Consider the following 7,081-nt stretch of genomic DNA (forward strand, 5'->3'; position numbering starts at 1 on the left):
AATACATACATGTGTGTGTGTGTGTGTGTTAGAGAGAGGGAGTGAGATACATATAAGTACGTACATACGAACATTTGACAAAAGGGTAGACCACACACATACATTCAAGTCTCAATCACATGACCAAACAAACACCGGCTTTTTTTTTTCTCTTCATATTCTTATTTTACTGTTTTCACAACAAAACGAGCAAACTGTTAGTAAAAGCCACTGTTCAGGTTTGTATTTTTAGCGATACTCCCGCCCAATCTATATAGAATCAATGTGACAATTCTCTCGTGTGTCTTTGTGGTTCTTGTTCTTGTGATTATTATTGTTATTGTTGTTTTTGCTGCTACTGCTGGTACTGTTTCGCTCCGGGTCAACCCAGAACCGAGCAGTTCCAACCGTAACCATCCTATCTGTTTTTTTTACTTTCCTTTTTTTACAAACATAGTATTTGAAAATGCCATTATTCAATGGGTTCTGGTGTGCGTTTGCATGTCTTTTATTTTTAACTAGTTTCAATAATTGGACTACGTCCATAGTGGAGGACCGCCTAGTAATTACTTTTTTAAAAGTCTGGTACTTATTTTATCGTTCTTTTTTATGCTGAGCTGCTAAGTTACACGGACATAAACAAACCAGCACCAGTTGTCAAACTAAGGATTTGGGTGACAAACACACCCACACATACATATATACATACATACATACACACAAACACACGCATATATATATATATATATATATATATATATATATATATATATATACGACGGGATTCCACATAGCTTTCGTCTACCAAATTCATTCACAAAGCAGACTGACCCGGGGTATGGTGAAGACACTTGCCCAACATACCGTACAGTGTGACTGAACTCTAAATTTCAAAATGATCTTACTGACACAGCAGTCCTAAAGGGAAAAGTTTGTATAGGATTTAAAAGGAAATTTGGCTGTTATTTTAAGCCGGTCGTGTGACCAGATATACGTTCATTGTTGTTGTTTTTCTCCACATCAGGCCTACAGCCATTACAACCATGCCCTAGTCATCTTATGAATTGAATTTGTGCTCCTGGTGTGACTCAAATTCAAATCTTTTATATTTCTTTTGCATTTCAAAGCATCATTGAAATTAGCTGCCAGATCTCCCTCACACCATACACTGTCAGAGGTACAGGCGTGGATATGTGGTTAAGAAGTTTGCTTTCCAACTATGCGCAGCACCTTGAGCAAGTGTCTTCTACTAATGTGTGTGTGTGTGTCCAGCTTCCGCTTGACAACTGGTGTCGGTTTGTGTTTACGTTGGTTTGGCAAAAGAAACCGACTGACAGAGTAACTATCCTACTTGTAAAAAAATAAGTACTAGGCTTGATTTGTACGACTATACCCTTCAAGGATGTGCTCCAGAATGGCCGTAGCCCAATGGCTGAAACAAATAAATAATAAGGATAGGGCAAGGAAACACTGAATATAGTCCCACACTCTTTCAAAAAGGCGGGACAGTCGCGGCCAGAAGATCTTTGAAACAGACATTTCTGGCAAAAGACCATTACCTGTTGCTCGAACTGCCAGATACTGTAGCCAATTGTCCGACAAATCTCGTTTTAAGATGTCAAACGGGATGGTAACGGATGGAACGCCTTTGATCAGTATTCTTTTCAAGGAAAATCTGATAGAGGGCCAAATAATAGCAACAACAACAGCAACCTTATAATAATGATAATGAAACCAGTTTTGTGCAGAGAGAGACAGAAAGAGAGAGAGAGAGAGAGAGAGAGAGAGAGAGAGAGAGAGAGAGAGAGAGGGAGAGAGAGAGAGAGGAGGTGGGGGACAAAAATAAAATAAAATAAAAATAACGAAATGATTATCTCCCTTAGACTTTTATTTTCCATGTTACACACAAAGAGGAGGCGCGATTTACACGTGTCACCTTAAACTAAAGACTATCGGTGCAATGTTCTTACAACGCACAGGAAGCCATTTGTAGATCTCCAGACATATGACTCGTTTTTATTATCTCCCTTTTATTTTGCCATCTTCTTAATATCAACACCACCATTATTATCATGATCAGTAATAAATATCACTATGAGTAACATTATATTTTACAAATGAGATAAAGATAATGACTGCTTTGAAATAAGTACAGTGTTTATGTCGCACCTATCATTTAGTGTCAAATGTCTGTACAAAATTTTTCCTTTCGTAGTTATAGTTTTACCTTGTGCATACGTTTCACGTCTTTTTATTTATTTTCATTTAAAATCAACTATAAAAATAAAGCAGCTGGTACATGAGTAGATACGATCTTTTACCTTTTATTTTTTTAATGAAACTTATATGGAAATTTTGCAACATTCATTCGTTTCTGAGGCACTAATTGGAAATACGAGGCTTTTCATCTAGCAATCACAATCACGAATTTTACAGAGGCACGAAAAAGTTGTGACACTATTGAAAGTAAACTGGAAGTGTATTGGTTTCTACAATGAATCGAAACGTGAACGTGTGGCTCGAATTACCGGAAGCTTGCTTCTACTCTGTGCCAAATCCCTCATATTGATTAAGCCCGAAGCAATTTCTACTCTCGTCCCTTACGTTTTTAAGAAAAACTGCAAATGCGCCTCATAATCACCGTTTTTGAAAATATAGGGCCATATTATAAATGAAATCTTAGATACAGGCGCAGGAGTGGCTGTGTGATAAGTAGCTTGCTTACCAACTACATGATTCCGGGTTCAGTCCCACTGCATGGCACCTGGGGCAAGTTTCTTCTACTATAGCCTCGGGCCAACCAAAGGCTTGTGAATGGATCTGGTAGACGGAAACTGAAGGAAGCCCATCGTATATATATATATATATATATATATATATATATGTGTGTGTGTGTGTGTGTGTGTGTGTGTGTGTGTGGGTGTGGGTGTGTGGGTGTGGGTGTGTATGTGTGGGTGGGTGTGTATGTGTGTGTGTGTGCGTGTGTGTCTATGTTTGTCGCTTGACAACCGATGTTGGTGTGTTTACGTCCTCGTAACTTAGCGGTTCGGCAAAAAAGCCCGATAGAATAAGTACCAAGCTCACAAAGAATAAGTCCTGGGGTCGATTTGCTCGACTAAAAGTGGTGCTCCAGCATGGCAGCAGTCAAATGACCGAAACAGGTAAAAGAATAAAAGAATACATTATTGTCTACAAAAAGTAAGTTTGTTATAGCTTTTATCATAGATTTGTTGTGTCTAGTTGCTGGTTTATGACTTCTGTCATTCAGTCGGTTACGACGACAACGATTCCAGTTGATCCGATCAACAGAACAGACTGCTCGTAAAATTAACGTGCAAATGGCAGCGCACTCCACGGACACGTTTACCCTTATCATAGTTCTCAGGGAGATCCAACGTAACGCAGAATGTAACAGGGTCGGCCCTTTGGATTACCTGTAGAACTCATTTTTGCCAGCTGAGTGGACTGGAGCAGCTTGAAATAAAGTGACTTGCTCATTGACACAACACACTGCTGAGAATCGAACTCCTCACCTTACGACCATGAACGATAAAAAAATACCTGTAATATCCTAGTTATAGAAAATGGCTACAAATAAGTGTCTTAATTGATAACCATTGCTCTCATGATGTTCTTCATATCTGTTCATCTGGGCCATCACTGGAAGCTTCTAATAGCATATATCACCTTTTGTATTTGAAGTGCTTGTAAGCAACTTCGTTCGAACCTTCTTTTGTATCTCGAGAAAGGAGCGCTATTTAGCTTTTAGCTGTACCTCACGACAATTCTCACTTCGGGAATTGTCTTTCATGGACATATGATATCTCCTTCCGTTCTTGAAAACAGAGTTATGATACTTTCCGCCACGTTCTATTTTCAGTAATTCATCGAATGAGGCATCAATGTTTTTCGTGATCTGTCACTTTTGTGCTTCAAAATTTTTCATTTCTCTTGTAGTGTGCAGCGCAAGCAAAGAACGAAGTGTCACGGCTTTATTTTTGTGGTTTTCATTAATGTTTGAGTTCCCCTTAGTGTTTTATTACGCTTCTGACTAAAACGGTTGAGAAAGGTAAAATTAGTAACCATTAGATAAGGAAAAATGCATCTAAATAGTACTAAGGATGATGATAAATACTTTATTACAAGCTTCAGACAGGACAAAGAATAAATAGGGGTACTGGGGAAAAAAAGACATGCAGTGTAACTCTAAACAAACACAAATCCGTACATACATAAATACACGCATACATACATACACCTCAAGACACGTGTGTTTGTGTATATAGGAAAGCGTGTAGTAGTACCTGTGTCTGTATGTCATTTGAGATTAGATACGTGTACGACTTCCACTCCACACTTCAATATGTACACCATGCATGCTCTACCTATCTAGCCACCCACCTCTTTTGTAGTTAACGTCTAATACCAATGGCCCTAATTACCAACAGGCAGTATTTATCAACCAATCTCCAGCTTTTGCCCATTTTCCCTTAGTTCTTACTGGCAGTTAGTCCTTGTGTCTATCTATCTATCTATCTAGCTTTCTATCTTTCTATCTATCTATTTGTTTCCTCCCCCCCTCTCTCTCTCTCTCTCTCTCTCTTATATTTATATATCATATATTTACACACACGCACACACGTTCCTGTATCTTCTTAAGCTTTCTCAAAAACTAGAACTTGCTTTCCAAAATATTCCACAGCAAATAATAATAATAATAATAATAATAATAATAATAATGCATGACCGCAGTCAAATGACTGAAACAAGTAAAAGAGTAAAAAAAGTGCTATCTTAATAATAATAACAATAATCCTTTCTACTATAGGCACAAGGCCTGAAATTTTGTGAGGAGGAGACCGGTCGATTACATCGACCCCAGTGTTTCACTGGTAGTTAATTTATCGTCCCCGAAAGGATGAAAGGTAAAGTCAACCTCGAAGGAATTTGAACCCACGTAATAATAATAATAATAATAATAATAATAATAATAATAATAATAATAATAATAATCCTTTCCATTACAGACAGAAGGCCTTAACTTTAGAAAGGGGGGGGGTCTAGTCGATTACAACGGCCCCATTGATGAAACTGGTATTTTTTTTTATCAACCCCGAATAGGTGAAAGATAAATTTGATTGTGTGTAAATAAATCTCATACACACAGACCATATACTGTACAATTATCTAAAGATTTGGCTTCACACATACCAACCCCAAAATCTCATTTCTCGTTTATTTTCACCTCTGCTTTTTTTTTTTTTCTTGTCTCTTTTGTAACTTCTCTCTGGCATTCTTTTGTTGTTTGTTTTTGTTTTTTTATGTTATGAGTCTTTCCAGCTCTCACTCTCTCTCTCTCTCTCTCTCTCTCTCTGTCTTTTCTCTCTTCTGTCTATCTCTTAAATGTCTCCAAGTTGAGATTTTCTCCCTTCTTACGTTCTCAGTCTTTGTCCCATTCTCTCTAACCATCTCCCCCTCTCTCTCACTCTGACCATCAACCTATTCAATTGCGCGCGCGCGCGCACGCACACACATACACACACACATATACACACACACACATACACACACACAAATATGCAAGTGTGGGGTGTATGGTGTATGTATGTGTGTGTTTCTGTGTACAGCAGCAGCTGCAGTAGTAGTAGTAGTAGTAGTAGTAGTAGTAGTAGTAGTAGTAGTAGTAGTAGTAGTAGTAGTAGCTATAAGGGTAACATGTGGTTCGATTCCCGTAATCGATCTTTCACCTTTCTCCATATTCGTATGTGTGTGTGTGTGTGTGTGTATGAGAGAGAGGGGGAAGAGGGAGAGAAGGAAAGCAAGAGAGAAGAAGAAAGAGGGACAGAGAGGAAGAAAGAGTGAGAAGGAGAGGGAGCGGGGAGATGGACGGATCAATAACAGCCCTCCATAATATTAACATTGTTAACTTCTGTCCAGAACATCTCATTATTAACTAATCATAATGCTCTCTCTATCTCTCTCCCCATCTCTCTCTCTCTCTCTCTCTCTCTCTCTCTCTCTCTCTCTCTCTCTCTCTCTCTCTCTCTCCCTCTTTCATTCCGAATCCCTGTCTGCCTGGCTCTCTCTGTCTCTCTCTCTTTATGTCCCCAATCTTTCTATTCTATCTTTTTCTCTTCGAATCAACATTGCTTCTCTTTTGCATCCTCGCTCACATACTATTCCCCCGCTTCACCGTTTTCCACTTGTCTCTCGATCTCCCACTGCCACAGTAGAAGCCAGCGTGAACAGACAGTCGGTTAGTTTCGTCTACCATTGGTTGATTCCTGTATATCAAGGTTAGCTGGAATATAACTCTGAAAAAATGAAAAGAAAGAAGAGAAAAATGGAACCTTGTTGTCTGCTACACTACAGGCACTCATCATTCCCAAATGGTTATCTGCACACTAAATTTGCTGCCATTAATACGTTGTGTGTATGTGTATATTTGTGAATGGGAGAGGGGGATCTTTATATATATATATATATATATATATACATATATGCACACACACACGCATTACACAATGGCGTTGAACAAGCATGTTTAGAGCTACGAACTGTAGCCAGTGACAGAATAAAAGAGTGTGTGAATGTGTGTTTATATATATATGTGTGTGTGTGTGTGTGCATGTGTAAAAGCACGCCTACATACATATATACTTATATAAAGACACTCACACACACGCAGACACATACCACACATACACACATACACGTACGCACGCGCGCGCATGCATAGAGAACGACGGGATCCTTCAGAATTGCACCAAGCCTATAATAAACGCCCATGGTATGTACACGCACAAACGCACACACGTATATTACAGGGATATATATGTAGATGATGTTTTGAGCCGTCGGGGATATTGAGAAGAACCGAAGGAAAAAAACGAATAAGTATGTATTTAATAGTTAAAATATTGGCCAAGATCACATACACACTCACACATTTAATCTTGGTTAGCGCTTGTGCTCTGTCTCAATCAGATAAACATTCTTTCTCTTACTCTCTGTTATTGATGTCAAATTATTATACATGTGTATGGGTGTGCATGCATGCGTTTGCATCTGTGTGTTTATATATACATACATATACATATAT

The 7,081-nt window shown here is 38.6% G+C and overlaps 1 protein-coding gene across 1 annotated transcript in view; it reads left to right on the top strand.

Moving 5' to 3' along the window:
• LOC106881857 (transcription factor AP-2-beta) overlaps nt 1-7,081 on the top strand; it is a 426,522-nt gene that overhangs the window by 26,600 nt on the left and 392,841 nt on the right. The gene's annotated exons all lie outside the window — the stretch shown is intronic.

The sequence above is a fragment of the Octopus bimaculoides genome, chromosome 7 (assembly GCF_001194135.2).
Source record: "Octopus bimaculoides isolate UCB-OBI-ISO-001 chromosome 7, ASM119413v2, whole genome shotgun sequence".
NCBI lineage: Eukaryota > Metazoa > Mollusca > Cephalopoda > Octopoda > Octopodidae > Octopus > Octopus bimaculoides.